The sequence below is a fragment of the Triticum aestivum genome, chromosome 5A (genome assembly GCF_018294505.1).
Source record: "Triticum aestivum cultivar Chinese Spring chromosome 5A, IWGSC CS RefSeq v2.1, whole genome shotgun sequence".
NCBI classification, from domain to species: Eukaryota; Viridiplantae; Streptophyta; class Magnoliopsida; order Poales; family Poaceae; genus Triticum; species Triticum aestivum.
Genome location: NC_057806.1, coordinates 67,780,440 through 67,796,139, shown reverse-complemented (window position 1 = coordinate 67,796,139; position 15,700 = coordinate 67,780,440).

The following is a 15,700-nucleotide window of genomic DNA, read 5'->3' as shown; positions in this document are numbered from 1 at the left end:
GAAACCCAAGGGAAAAGAAAAGGCTAGGTGGAAAATGGTAAAACCAATGTTGGGCCTTGCTGGAGGAGTTTTATTCAAGGCGAACTATCAAGGGGTTCCCATTATAACCCAACCGCGTAAGGAATGCAAAATCAAGGAACATAACACCGGTATGACAGAAAACTAGGGCGGCAAGAGTGGAACAAAACACCAGGCATAAGGCTGAGCCTTCCACCCTTTACCAAGTATATAGATGCACTACTTAAATAAGAGATATTGTGATATCCCAACAAAATATCCATGTTCCAACAAGGAACAAACTTCATCTTCACCTGCAACTAACAACGCTATAAGAGGGGCTGAGCAAAGCGGTAACATAGCCAAACAACGGTTTGCTAGGACAAGGTGGGTTAGAGGCTTGACATGGCAATGTGGGAGGCATGATATAGCAAGTGGTAGGTATCGCGACATAGCTATAGAGCGAGCAACTAGCAAGCAAAGATAGAAGTGATTTCGAGGGTATGGTCATCTTTCCTGAAATTCCGCAAGGAAGAAGACCGAGTCATGAAGAAGACAAGCGGAAGAAGTCGAACGAATCCTCACAAACGCGACGTTATCGGAACCAACCCGAAGAAGCAACACCAGAAAGAAGCACACAACATAGTAAACAACCATCACATAAGCATGGCATGATGCACAACCAAGTATGATGCATGTCCGGTTTAATGAAGCATGGCATGGCAAAGTGCACAAACAATCCTACAAATTAAGTGGAGCTCAATATGCAACGAGTTGCATATTGTCAAAAACACCACATGACTTATTTATTTCACTCTAGTTTATTTACCCAACAATGTTAAATGTTGGTTAGCATGGCAAGAGGTGAAGCATAAGTAAACTACACAGCTAGGCAAGTTCAAATGAGGCCGGAACAACAAGCAACAAGTCCGGAAAAACCTCATGTGCATATTTTAGGTTTTGGCACTGTTCTGCCCTAAACCATATTTTAGAGTTATTAAACATGCAAAGAAAGTGAACCATGTTAACCTATGCATTTTTCTACCCCATTTACATATAAAGTTTATTAAATTTGGAGCTACGGTTATTTAGTTATGAATTAAAGCATTTTAGCATGGCCATTAAGCAAATTTAAACAAACAACATTTCAAACATTTCAAACATGGATGAAAATTAGATATTATTAAAATAAACAAAATTCTAAGCATTTTACATATAAAGTTTGTTTAAATCCGATGCACGGTTCATGAGTAATTATATGCATGAAGGCTAGGGGGGTTTTCTGCAATTCTGAAATTCTACGGATAATTCGCTAAAATTGCTGGAACAGGAAAAAACCCATAACGGGCCAAATCTGCTGGACCGGGCCACAATAGGAGCATACGGAGGGCGGGGTGGCTCACCCTGGGCCAAGGCCTGGTCCAGTGGAAGCAGCAGGCCGGCGGGTCTGGCTGGGCCTAGGAGGCGCTGGGCCTAAGCGATCTGGCACGGGAGACCCACAGCGAGGCGCTGGACGAGCAGGCGGTCAACGGGGCTGGAGCTCTCTACTTGATCCCGAGCTCGCGCATGAAGACACTCCTCGGGCGCTGCAGGAACCAGCAGGTGCAGCGGCTCCAGGGACTTGAGGGGCTCCATGAAGAAGATGGTGGCGGTGGCTGATCTGGAGGAGGGGAGGTGGATCCCGGTGAGGGATTGGCCAGCGGTTCGATACAGGGATGTGGTCAACGCAGTCGTCCTCCTGCTCGTGCAGGAGCGAAGCAGGGAGGTGGCACACTGAGGGACTAGTAGCGGCGAGGCTTGGAACTGGTAGGATTCCGGTGACGCGAGAAGGCAAGGGAGGCCGGAGCTTGCCAAATCCGACAGCGGGTCAATGAACGGGCGACGACTAAGCCGGTTCCCTACGAGAGAGAGAGAAGAATAAGACCGAGAGGTAAGGGGGAGCACTGGGAAGGGAAGAAGAAGGGGGCAGCGGCGCTCATCTCGGCAGAAGATCGCCGGCGGCTTGCCGGACAGACGAGGGCAGTGGGGGCTCGAATCCGGCGAGGTAGAGGCCCCGGATGAGACTAAGTAGGGGAACGAGCCCACGGCGCGGCGACGGAAGCTCCTGTAGGCACAGAGGCAAGGGAGCTCGTGGATGGGTGCACATGATGAGGTTTATCGGTGGTTGCTCTGGTTGGTGGGATCGAGGGGAGGAGTGGAGTGCTCCGGCTGAATGGATTGATGGGACAAAGGAATTGGGGATGGATCCCGAGAGATTTCGAGTGGGTGGCGGCGGCAGACACGGGATGGATGGGACATATCCCTAGGTTTTAGGATTGCCGACTATTTATATTGCAAAGGGATTTAGGGTAGAGGCTATCACGTCCCTATGATCGCAATCGGATGGTCGCGAATAAAATAGTTAGGGAGTCCAAATAAGAAAATGGTGATGTTTTGTAGATGTTAGGGGATGATCCGGATCCAACAGTGACGACTGCCTGGGTCGGTTCCGGGACAGCTTTCGGACATGCGCGCGAGGAGGGCTGCGGGCTGACGAGAGAGGTTAGGTTGGGCCTGGCGGTGAGTGGTAGTGGGCTGTGCAGAAAGCCTAGGGCTGAGAGGGGAGAAGAGAGAGAGACCCGACGACTGTTTTCGGAGACCGAAAATGTCTGACGTTTGACTGACTATATTGTCGCTATAGTTAATCGTTAGGGCGTCAAACAAACTCCGAATGCGATGAATTTTGGCAGGCAGCCTACTGACAACATAACAACACCGCACGCCAACTTTCATCCCATTCCAAGAACATTTTTCGGCCACTTATAGAATACTATTTCGGACGTGCCGCGGGCGCCTGCAAGTGTGTCTGGGCTCAGAACAGACAACGGAAGGAACTGGGAGACCGGGACAGATGCAAGTTTTGAAAACATGATGATGCAATGCACATGATGACATGGCAAGATGCAACACGCAAGCAAATGATATGGCAACAACATCGAATAACTGGAAGACACCTGGCGCGTCGGTCTTGGGGCGTTACAACACTCCACCACTACGAGAGGATCTCGTCCCGAGATCTAGGATGGCACCGGAGGGAAAACGGAAGAGGAAGACGAGAGGTAAACTAAGTTGCTTCTTATACAACGAGTGAAACCAAAGAACCTTGAAAAGTTGAAAAACTTGAAAGGAATAAAACAACAAAGATGAAGAAAGTTGAAAGCCCTCCATTAAGAAAGAGGAACAAGGAAGAACAAATTCGGATAGCACTCCATTTGAAAAGTGATATGAAACTTGATAAGATCAAAAGAACTTGAGCAGAGGGCACAACACTCCGGTTAAATGGATGAGCAAAAGAAAGAAACATGATCTTGACAAAACAAGCTGATGGGTCGAAGAGAGCAACATCACAATGCCACCGGAAGAAAAGAGAGAATGGAAAGGAATGAACGTAGGAGAAAACAACATCTTCTACCTCAAATGAGCTTGCAAAAGCATCTTTAGGAGAAGGCTCGAATGGAGTTGTTGGAAAACCAACAACGAAAAGAATAATCTTGATATGGTCTTATGGAATACATCTTAAATTATGAGGTGACAACCTGCCACTCACGGGAAAAGAATTGGATTGATATGAACAAGGAGACGAGAAACTTATTTCACCGGGAGAATAAATGAAGAACTTGGGTCGTTTATAACCACCATAAATAGCAACAGTCCTTAGGGAAAGGTTTAGGTGAAATATAACCCAAGATAACTCCAATGAAGAGATTGATGGGTTGCAAAGGAACTCATGAACGAATTGAAAATGATGGGTTTAAAATATGTCATTCCGGACAACTTGTGAATCATGAAACACGAAGGGAAATTGTCAACAATGACATAACACCACCTGAAAAGATGAGATATGAAAGAATTGCACTTCGGAACGCAAGATGAAGAATTCTTGAGCTCCTCTTGCGAACACTTCGAGAACGAATTAAATCCTTGATGAACCATTATGTAGAACCTCCATGAAGAACTCCAGTAATAAAAGGATGATCAAAAGGAAGTGAAGGATGAAAAGAATAAGATTGAAACCTTGCAATGATTAGATCGAGCTTTAAAATGATATAATTGAAATAACTTGGAGCTCCGTAAAAGAAAGATGAACCAAAGAGATCAAGAATTTTGATGAACCTCCGGAATAAGGAATTAATCACTTGGATGAAACAAGAATAAGAATTACATTATGCTTATCCTTCATCAATTTAATTGATGACAAGCAACGGATTTGGCATACTACTCGTTCTCATAGAAAGGATTAAGATAGATATATCGCAAACTTGATAAGGTCTTCAACAAACGACCGGTAGGATTGAAAAAAACCCGAATGAATTGATACGATAACAAAGGAAGAGAAATCTTGCATGAACCACCGGTGAGAATTGAAAATGAACAAAGTAAAGGGATGAGTCAACGATAAGAATTAGAGAACGAATGAAGACTCTTGAGGGAATTTAGATGCAAGTGAACGAAGAGATCTCGAGCTGATTAGAGAACACTTGAAGGATGCATCGGTAAGAATTGAAAATGAGAGCTGAAAGCTGTAATGAATAATCCTGAAATCATGGCCTTCAAAGGAAAGACATGTAAACAACTCATGAAATGCTCCGGATGGGAGAAAAGAATTCTCACAATTGAAAACAATTATGAGAAGATGGCATAAAGCTAGCATCATGAATCTTGAAGAGAATGGAGCAAGATATGGAGGAAAATTCTTCTTCGGTCTTCAAATGTAGAGAATGATGATGAGAAACACCACCATGAATTGTTGAGGCACTCCGGAATGAAGAATGGAAGGTTGAGCCAATGATGAAAAGAATTATAAGATCTTGGAGAAACCATCTGACTGATGATAATTCATTCTTACGTCAAACTTTGAAATGAATTTGATTATACCTCCGGAGAAAAAGAAGAGTCGGGTAAGATCTTGGGAAAAGACCTGTGGGTTAGGGCCCACTCAAGAGAAACACCGTTGAAATGATTTAAAGAGAGAGATTGCACTGGTTGAATTAAAAGACTTGAATGAGATAACATCCTCGAAAGAGCTTGAACGAAAGCAGAGTGGAAACACGAATCTTCGAGATATCTTGAGCAGTCTAGAACAAACGAATGGCGAGAAGTGCATGATTAAGAGGTACAACGGCATGGGAAAGCATTGGGCAAAATGAAAGGACTATTCTCAATACCAAAGCTTTAATTGAATCCACCCGAGAAGAAAGAGAATGAAGAATGATGAACTTGTAGAGCATCTTCATGAAAACCACCGGGTAAGAATATTGACGGAAAAGAATGGAGAGACTTCACATCAATAAGTTGGATACTTGATTAAGAAATCTTAGTCCTCGAAGAAAAAAAGGTGGGAGGGTGGGAAAACAAAGGCAGCTTGGGACGAATGAAATGAACACCGTTGAGAAACTTAGAATTGATCTTGCGGATATTGAAATGATCGGATCCACTTGAAGAGAAAAACACGCCAGTTGAAAAAGAATAGACATGAAAATCTCGATTATCATGAAGGATTGGTATTCACATCGGAGTATGAGAACACCGTTTAGGGAAGGTATGGAATCAACACTTGACATTGAAGCAACTCGAATACCACAACAAAACAAAACAAAGGATTGGCTTGCAGAACAAGCCGGAACAAACATATGATAGAGATTTCGTCCGAAGTTTTTGTGGTGGGGCCCACACGGGATTGATCGTACATCACCATCATGTACAAGGCAGTGCACATGACATATGAAGCATCCCCGAGTCAGCATAGCCAAGGACTCTTTAAGACACAACGAGACCACTGTAAAACCAACCGTGGATAGGCGGACCACTAGACGTCGAACCCCAATCTCATATCATGCATCTGTCGGAAAGATATCCTAGGAGCTACTTGAATTCCCACTTATAAACTCCCGAAACTTTCTGGTTATGCAATCAGGTGTTGGGGATACATGGGAAGCATAATATCACACCCAAAACTAGCAAATCCTACATCCAACTGTATCCATCCTTCAACACATAACCAAGAAACCTTCGGATATCATTTACCTCAACCTTCGAAAAGCATCCGTTATACGAGTTATGGCAATACTCCCGAACTCCCGCCCCAGTACTAGGTGGCGTCGAGGTTATCTCACCAACAACTTCACAAAAGAGATTTTCGATGTCGGCGAAACTCAGGTATTCCAGAACTGCAACGATAAAATTGTGACGACAACACCTCGGAGCTCAACTCCCCGGGACACTGCCACAACCCCTAAATGTCAGGAGGCACCAAGAACAAAGTTCTCGTCACAAAACCATCGGAACAATTCCAAGATACCCGCGTGATCCTAAAAAAATTTTAGTGAAATTTTTGGAGAGAAGAGTCAAAACTTCTACGTCGGGAGGCCTCACCAGAGCGACGAAGGGACTGAGGAGTAAAAAGAATCCTACTCTCCAATATATATAATCCTATAAGACTCAAAACATTTTTCTAGACTCAACAACGCCAATGATTCGATCAAGCAGGGGGCTCCTATGTCGGGGAAGGCTCTGATTACCAACTTGTAATACCCACGATGTGGCTATATCTCCCACGTGTCGGAGCATGACTTAGAGGCATAAACGCATAGTAGGCATGTCGCAAGAGGGGTAATCTTTACACATCCCATGTACTGAATAAGAAAGGGATAAAGAATTGGCTTACAATCGCCACTTCACACAATACATGAATATAACATTACATCAACCAGATACAAACAAGGTCCGACTACGGAACCAAAATAAAAGAAGACCACCCCTAATGCAAAAGATCCCCGATCGCCCCGACTGGGCTCCACTGCTGATCAACTGAAACGAAACAACACGATGAACAAGATCTTCATCGAGCTCCTCCTTGAGCTCGGTTGATTCACCTGCACGGTATCATCGGCACCTGCAAACTGGTTTTGGAAGTAAACTGTGAGTCACGTGGACTCATTAATCTCACACCCTCGTGATCAAGACTATTTAAGCTTATGGGTAGGAAAAGGTAGTGAGGTGGAGCTGCAGCAAGCACTAGCATATATGGTGACTAACTTACGCAAATGAGAGTGAGAAGAGAAGCAAAGCACGGTCGTGAACTAGAAGTGATCAAGAAGTGATCCTGAAACTACTTACATTTCAAGCATAACACCAAAACCGTGTTCTCTTCCCAGACTCCGCCGAAAAGAGACCATCACGGCTACACACGCGGTTGATGCATTTTAAATAAGTTAAGTGTCAAGTTCTCTACAACCGGACATTAACAAATTCCCATCTGCCCATAACCGCGGGCACGACTTTCGAAAGTTCAAACCCTGCAGGGGTGTCCCAACTTAGCCCATCACAAGCTCTCACGGTCAACGAATGATATTCCTTCTCCCAGGATGGCCCGATCAGACTCGGAATCCCGGTTACAAGACATCTCGACAATGGTAAAACAAGACCAGCAAAGCCACCCGGATGTGCCGATAAATCCCGATAGGAGCTGCACATATCTCGTTCTCAGGGCACACCGGATTGTGCAAGGTTCCGGTAGGCCAGCCCAGAGTTGCCCCTGGTGGCCACCGGCAGCTGACAGGTTGGACCAACACTCAGAGGAGAACTGGCCCGGGGTTATTAAAATAAAGATGACCCTCGGGCTCCGGAAACCCAAGGGAAAAGAAAAGGCTAGGTGGCAAATGGTAAAATCAAAAAAGGCCTTGCTGGAGGTGTTTTATTCAAGGCGAACTGTCAAGGGGTTCCCATTATAACCCAACTGCGTAAGGAATGCAAAATTAAGGAACATAACACCGGTATGACGGAAAACTAGGGCGACAAGAGTGGAACAAAACACCAGGCATAAGGCCGAGCGTTCCACCCTTTACCAAGTATATAGATGCATTAATTAAATAAGAGATATTGTGATATCCCAAAAAAATATCCATGTTCCACCAAGGAACAAACTTCACCTTCACCTGCAACTAACAACGCTATAAGAGGGGCTGAGCAAAGCGGTAACATAGCCAAACAACAGTTTGCTAGGACAAGGTGGGTTAGAGGCTTGACATGGCAATGTGGGAGGCATGATATAGCAAGTGGTAGGTATCGCAGCATAGCAATAGAGCAAGCAACTAGCAAGCAAAGATAGAAGTGATTTCGAGGGTATGGTCATCTTTCCTGAAATCCCGCAAGGAAGAAGACCTAGTCCATGAACAAGACAAGAGGAAGAAGTCGAACGAATCCTCACAAACGCGACGTTATAGGAACCAACCCGAAGAAGCAACACTGGAAAGAAGCACACAACATAGTAAACAACCATCACATAAGCATGGCATGATGCACAACGAAGTATGATGCATGTCCGGTTTAATGAAGCATGGCATGGCAAAGTGCACAAACAATCCTACAAATTAAGTGGAGCTCAATATGCAACGAGTTGCATATTGTCGAAAACACCACATGACTTATTTAGTTCACTCTTGTTTATTTACCCAACAATATTAAATGTTGGTTAGCATGGCAGGAGGTGAAGGATAAGTAAACTACACAGCTAGGCAAGTTTAAATGAGGCCAGAACAACAAGCAACAAGTCCGGAAAAACCTCATGTGCATATTTTAGGTTTTGGTACTATTCTGCCCTAAACCATATTTTAGAGTTATTAAACATGCAAAGAAAGTGAACCATGTTAATCTATGCATTTTTCTACGCCATTTACATATAAAGTTTATTAAATTTGGAGCTACGGTTATTTAGTTGTGAATTAAAGCATTTTAGCATGGCATTTAAGCAAATTTAAACAAACAGCATTTTAAACATTTCTAACATGGATGAAAATTAGATATTATTAAACTAGACAAAATTCTAAGCATTTTACATATAAAGTTTGTTTAAATCTGATGCATGGTTCATGAGTAATTATATGCATGAAGGCTAGGAGGGTTTTCTACAATTCTGAAATTCTACGGATAATTCACTAAAATCGCTGGAACAGGAAAAAAACCATAACAGGCCAAATCTGCTGGACTGGGCCACAACAGGAGCATACAGAGGGCGGGGTGGCTCACCCTGGGCCAAGACCTGGTCCAGTGGAAGCAGCAGGCCGGCGGGTCTGGCTGGGCCTAAGCGATCTGGCACGGGAGACCCATAGCGAGGCGCTGGACGAGCAGGCGGTCAACGGGGCTAGAGCTCTCTACTCGATCCCGAGCTCGCGCACGAAGACACTCCTCGGGCGCTGCAGGAACCAGCAGGTGTGGCGACTCCAAGGACTTGGCGGGGCTCCATGAAGAAGATGGTGGCGGAGGCTGATCTGGAGGAGGGGAGGTGGATCCCGGCGAGGGATTGGCCAGCGGTTCGATACATGGTTTTGGTCAACGCAGTCGTCGTCCTACTCATGCAGGAGCAAAGCAGGGAGGTCGCGCGGTGAGGGACTAGCAGCGGCGGGGCTTGGAACTGGTAGGACTCCGGTGATGCGAGAAGGCAAGGGAGGTCGGAGCTTGCCAAATCCGACTACGGGGCAATGAACGGGCGGCGACCAAGCCGGTTCCCTGCGAGAGAGAGAGAAGAATGAGACCGAGAGGTACGAGGGAGCACTGGGAAGGGAAGAAGAAGGGGGCAGGGGCGCTCATCTCGGCAGAAGATCGCCGGCGGCTCGCCGGACAGACGAGGGCGGCGGGGGCTCTAATCCGGCGAGGTAGAGGCCTCGGACGAGACGAAGCAGGGGAACAAGCCCACGACGCGGCGGCGGAAGCTCCTGTAGGCACAGAGGCAAGGGAGCTCATGGATGGGTGCGCACGATGAGGTGGATCGGTGGTTGCTCTGGTTGGTGGCATCGAGGGGAGGAGTGGAGTGCTCCGGCTGGATGGATTGATGGGACAAAGGAATTGGGGATGGATCCCGAGAGATTTCGAGTGGGTGGCGGCGGTGGACACGGGATGGATGGGATAGATCCCTAGGTTTTAGGGTTTCCCACTATTTATATTGCAAAGGGATTTAGGGTAGAGGCTATCACGTCCCTACTATCGCAATCGGACGGTCGCGAATAAAATAGTTAGGGAGTCCAAATAAGAAAACGGTGATGTTTTGTAGATGTTAGGGGATGATCCGGATCCAACAGCGATGACTGCCCGGGTCGGGTCCGGGACAGCTTTCGGATGTGCGCGTGAGGAGGGCCGCGGGCTGATGAGAGAGGTTAGGTTGGGCCTGGCGGTGAGTGGTAGTGGGCTGTCCAGAAAGCCTAGGGCTGAGAGGAGAGAAGAGAGGGAGAGACCCGACGACTGTTTCCGGAGACCGAAAACGTCCGACGTTTGACCGACTATATTGTCGCTATAGTTAATCGTTGGGGCGTCAAACAAACTCCGAATGCGATGAAATTTGGCAGGCGGCCTACTGACAACATAAAAACACCGCACGCCAACTTTCATCCCATTCCGAGAACATTTTTCGGCCACTTATAGAATACTATTTCGGACGTGCTGCGGGCACGTGCAAGTGTGTCTGGGCTCAGAACGGACAACAGAAGGAACTGGGAGACCGGGACATATGCAAGTTTTGAAAACATGATGATGCAATGCACATGATGACATGGCAAGATGCAACACGCAAGCAAATTACATGGCAACAACAGCGAATAACTGGAAGACACCTGGCACGTCGGTCTCGGGGCGTTACACTTATGAACCATGCCTCATGGGCAAGATGACTAAGACTTAGGAACAATGGAGCGAGCAACTGACTTATTGGATTTAATACATACGGATGTATGAGGTCCGATGAGTGTTGAGGCTCGCGGCAGGTATCATTATTTTTTGACCTTCACAGATGATTTGAGTAGATATGGGTATATCTACTTAAAGAAACATAAGTCTGAAACATTTGAAAAGTTCAAAGAATTTCAGCGTGAAGTGGAAAATCATCATAACAAGAAAAAAAAAGTTTCTATGATCTGATCGTAGAGGCGAATATTTGAGTTACGAGTTTTGTCTTCAATTTAAACAATGTGGAATAGTTTCACAAACTCATGCCACCTGGAACACCACAGCATAATGGTGTGTCAGAACATCATAACCGTACTATTATTGGATATAGTGCAATCTATGATGTTCCTTACCGATTAAACACTATAGTTTTGGGGTTATGCATTAGAGACAACTGCATTCACGTTAAAAAAGGGCACAATCTAAATCCGTTGAGACGACACCGTATGAACTGTGGTTTGACAAGAAACCAAAGTTGTCGTTTCTTAAAGTTTGGGGTTGCGATGCTTATAAGAAGAAGTTTCATCCTGATAAGTTCAAACCCAAATCGAAGAAATGAGTCTTCATAGGATACCCAAAGAAGACAGTTGGGTACACCTTCTATCACAGATCCGAAGGCCAGACTTTCGTTGCTGAGAATGGATCCTTTCTAGAGAAGGAGTTTCTCTTGAAAGAAGTGAGTGGGAGGAAAGTAGAACTTGTTGAGGTAACTGTACCTGCTCCCTTATTGGAAAGTAAATCATCATAGAAATCTGTTTCTGCGACTCCTACACCAATTAGTGAGGAAGCTAATGATGATGATCATGTTACTTCAGATCAAGTTACTACCAAACCTCGTATGTAACACCCACAATGCGGCTATATCTCCCACGTGTCGGGGCACGACTTAGAGGCATAGCCGCATGGTAGGCATGTCGCAAGAGGGGTAATCTTTACACATCCCATGTAATGAATATGAAAAGGATAAAGAGTTGGCTTACAATTACCACTTCACACAAATACAAGTTAAACATACATCATCTAGAATACAATCAAGGTCCGACTACGGAACCAAAATAAAGAAAGACAACCCCAAATGCTAGATCCCCGATCGCCCCGACTGGGCTCCACTACTGATCAACTGGAAACGAAACAACACAATGAACACGGCCTTCATCGAGCTCCCATCTGAGCTCAGTTGCGTCACCTGCACTGGTATCTTCGGCACCTGCAACTATTTGGAAGTATCTATGAGTCACGAGGACTCAACAATCTCACACCCGCGAGATCAAGACTATTTAAGCTTATGGGTAGGAAAGGGTAGTGAGGTGGAGCTGCAGCAAGCACTAAGCATATATGGTGGCTAACATACGCAATAGAGAGCAAGAAGAGAAGCAACGCACGGTCGAGAAGCTATAAGTGATCAAGAAGTGATCCTGAAGCTACTTACGTTCAAGCATAACACAAGAACCGTGTTCACTTCCCGGACTCCGCCGGAAAGAGACCATCACGGCTACACACGCGGTTGATTCATTTTAGTTAAGTTAAGTGACAAGTTCTCTACAACCAGACATTAACAAATTCCCATCTGCCCATAACCACGGGCACGGCTTTCGAAAGTTGAAACCCTGTAGGGGTGTCCCAACTTAGCCCATCACAAGCTCTCACGGTCAATGAAGGATATTCCTTCTCCCAGGAAGACCCAATCAGACTCGGAATCCTGGTTACAAGACATTTCGACAATGATAAAACAAGACCAGCAAAGCCGCCCGGATGTGCCGACAAATCCCGATAGGAGCTGCACATATCTCGTTCTCAGGGCACACCGGATGAGCCAGACGTCGGGTTGGCATAGACCCTGGTTGCCCAGGGGCGCCGGACATCGCTCATGTTGGACCGACACTTAGAGAAGCACTGGCCTGGGGGAGGGGGGGTTAAAATAAAGATGACCCTCGGGCTCCAGAAACCCAAGGGAAAAAGGCTAGGTGAGGCAAATGTAAAACCAAGGTTGGGCCTTGCTGGAGGAGTTTTATTCAAAGCGAACTGTCAAGGGGTTCCCATAATACCCAACTGCGTAAGGAACGCAAAATCAAGGAACATAACACCGATATGTCGTAAACTAGGGTGGCAAGAGTGGAACAAAACACCAGGCATAAGGCCGAGCCTTCCATCCTTTACCAAGTATATAGGTGCATTAAAGTAAATAAGATATAATAATGATATCCCAACATATCCATGTTCCAACATGGAACAAACTTCAGTTTCACCTGCAACTAACAATGCTATAAGAGGGGTCGAGCAAAAGCGGTAACATAGCCAAACAACGGTTTGCTAGGAAAGGTGGGTTAGAGGCTTGACATGGCAATATGGGAGGCATGATATAGCAAGTGGTAGGTATGGCGGCATCGCAATAGAGCTAGAAACTAGCAAGAAAAGATAGAAGAGATTTCGATGGTATGGTCATCTTGCCTGAGATCCCCCAAGGAAGAAGAACGAGTCCAGGAAGAAAAACAATCGGACGAAGTCGAATGGATCCTCACAAACGCGACGATATCGGAACTAACCCGAAGAAGCATCACCGGAAAGAAGCAAACAACATGGTAAACAACCATCACATAATCATGGCATGATGCACAACCAAGTATGTGAAGGAAATATGCCCTAGAAGCAATAATAAGGTTATTATTTATTTCCTTATATCATGATAACTATTTATTATTCATGCTAGAATTGTATTAACCAGAAACATAAGACATGTGTGAATACATAGACAAACAGAGTGTCACTAGTATGCCTCTACTTGACTAGCTCGTTAATCGAAGATGGTTATGTTTCCTAGCCATAGACAAGAGTTGTCATTTGATTAACGGGATCACATCATTAGGAGAATGATGTGATTGACTTGACCCATTCCATTAGCTTAGCACTTGATTGTTTAGTTTGTTGCTATTGCTTTCTTCATAACTTATACATGTTCCTATGACTATGAGATTATGCAACTCCGTTTACCGGAGGAACACTTTGTGTGCTACCAAACGTCACAACATAACTGGGTGATTATAAAGGTGCTATACAGGTGTCTCCGAAGGTACTTGTTGGGTTGGCGTATTTCGAGATTAGGATTTGTCACTCCAATTGTCGGAGAGGTATCTCTGGGCCCTCTCGGTAATGCACATCACTTAAGCCTTGCAAGCATTACAACTAATAAGTTAGTTGCGGGATGATGTATTACGGAACGAGTAAAGAGACTTTCCGGTAACGAGATTGACTAGGTATTGAGATACCGACGATCGAATCTCGGGCAAGTAACATACCAATGACAAAGGGAACAACGTATGTTGTTATGCGGTCTGACCGATAAAGATCTTCGTAGAATATGTGGGAGCCAATATGAGCATCCAGGTTCCGCTCTTCGTTATTGACCGGAGACATGTATCAGTCATGTCTACATAGTTCTCGAACCCGTAGGGTCCGCACGCTTAAAGTTTCGGTGACGATTGTATTATGAGTTTATGTGATTTGATGTACCGAAGGTAGTTCGGAGTCCCGGATGAGATCGGGGACATGACGAGGAGTCTCGAAATGGTCGAGACGTAAAGATCGATATATTGGACGACTATATTCGGACATCGGAAAGGTTTCGAGTGATTCGGGTATTTTCGGGGGTACCAGGGAGTTACGGGAATACGAGGAAGAAGTAATGGGCCTCATGGGCCAAGTGGTGGAAGAGAGGAGGTAGGGCGCGCGGCCCCCCTAGCCCAAACTGAATTGGACTAGGTGGCCGGACCCCCTTTCCTCCTTCTCCTTCTCCTCCTTCCTTTCCTCCTCCTAGTAGGAGTAGGAAATGGGAGTCCTACTCCTACTAGGAGGAGGACTCCTCCTCCTGGCGTGCCCATAGAGGGCCGGCCGGCCTCCCCCTTGCTCCTTTATATACAGGGGCAGGGGGGCACCTCTAGACACACAAGTTGATCAGTTGATCTCTCCCAGCCGTGTGCGGTGCCCCCCTCCACCATATTCCACCTTCGTCATATCATAGCGGTGCTTAGGCGAAGCCCTGCGTCGGTAACAACATCATCACCGTCACCATGTCGTCGTGCTGACGGAACTCTCCGGTGAAGCTCTGCTGGATCGGAGTTTTTGGTACGTCATCGAGCTGAACGTGTGCTGAACTCGGAGGTGCCGTGCGTTCGGTACTTGGATCGGTCGGATCATGAAGACGTACGACTACATCAACCACGTTGTGCTAACGCTTCCGCTTTCGGTCTACGAGGGTACGTGGACAAAACTCTCCCCTCTCATTGCTATGCATCACCATGATCTTGCGTGTGCGTAGGAATTTTTTTAAATTACTACGTTCCCCAACAGTGGCATCCGAGCCAGATTTTATGCGTTGATGTTATATGCACAAGTAGAACACAAGTGAGTTGTGGGCGATATTAGTCATACTGCTTACCAACATGTCATACTTTGGTTCGGCGGTATTGTTGGATGAAGCCGCCCGGACCGACATTACGCGTACGCTTACACGAGACTGGTTCTACCGACGTGCTTTGCACACAGGTGGCTGGCGGGTGTCAGTTTCTCCAACTTTAGTTGAACCGAGTGTGGCTATGCCCGGTCCTTGCGAAGGTTAAAACAGCACCAACTTGACAAACTATCGTTGTGGTTTTGATGCGTAGGTAAGAACGATTTTTGCTAAAGCCCGTAGCAGCCACATAAAACTTGCAACAACAAATTAGAGGACGTCTAACTTGTTTTTGTAGGGCATGTTGTGATGTGATATGGTCAAGACATGATGCTAAATTTTATTGTATGAGATGATCATGTTTTGTAACCGAGTTATCGGCAACTGGCAGGAGCCATATGGTTGTCGCTTTATTGTATGCAATGCAATTGCACCGTAATGCTTTACTTTATCACTATGCGGTAGCGATAGTCGTGGAAGCATAAGATTGGCGAGACGACAATGATG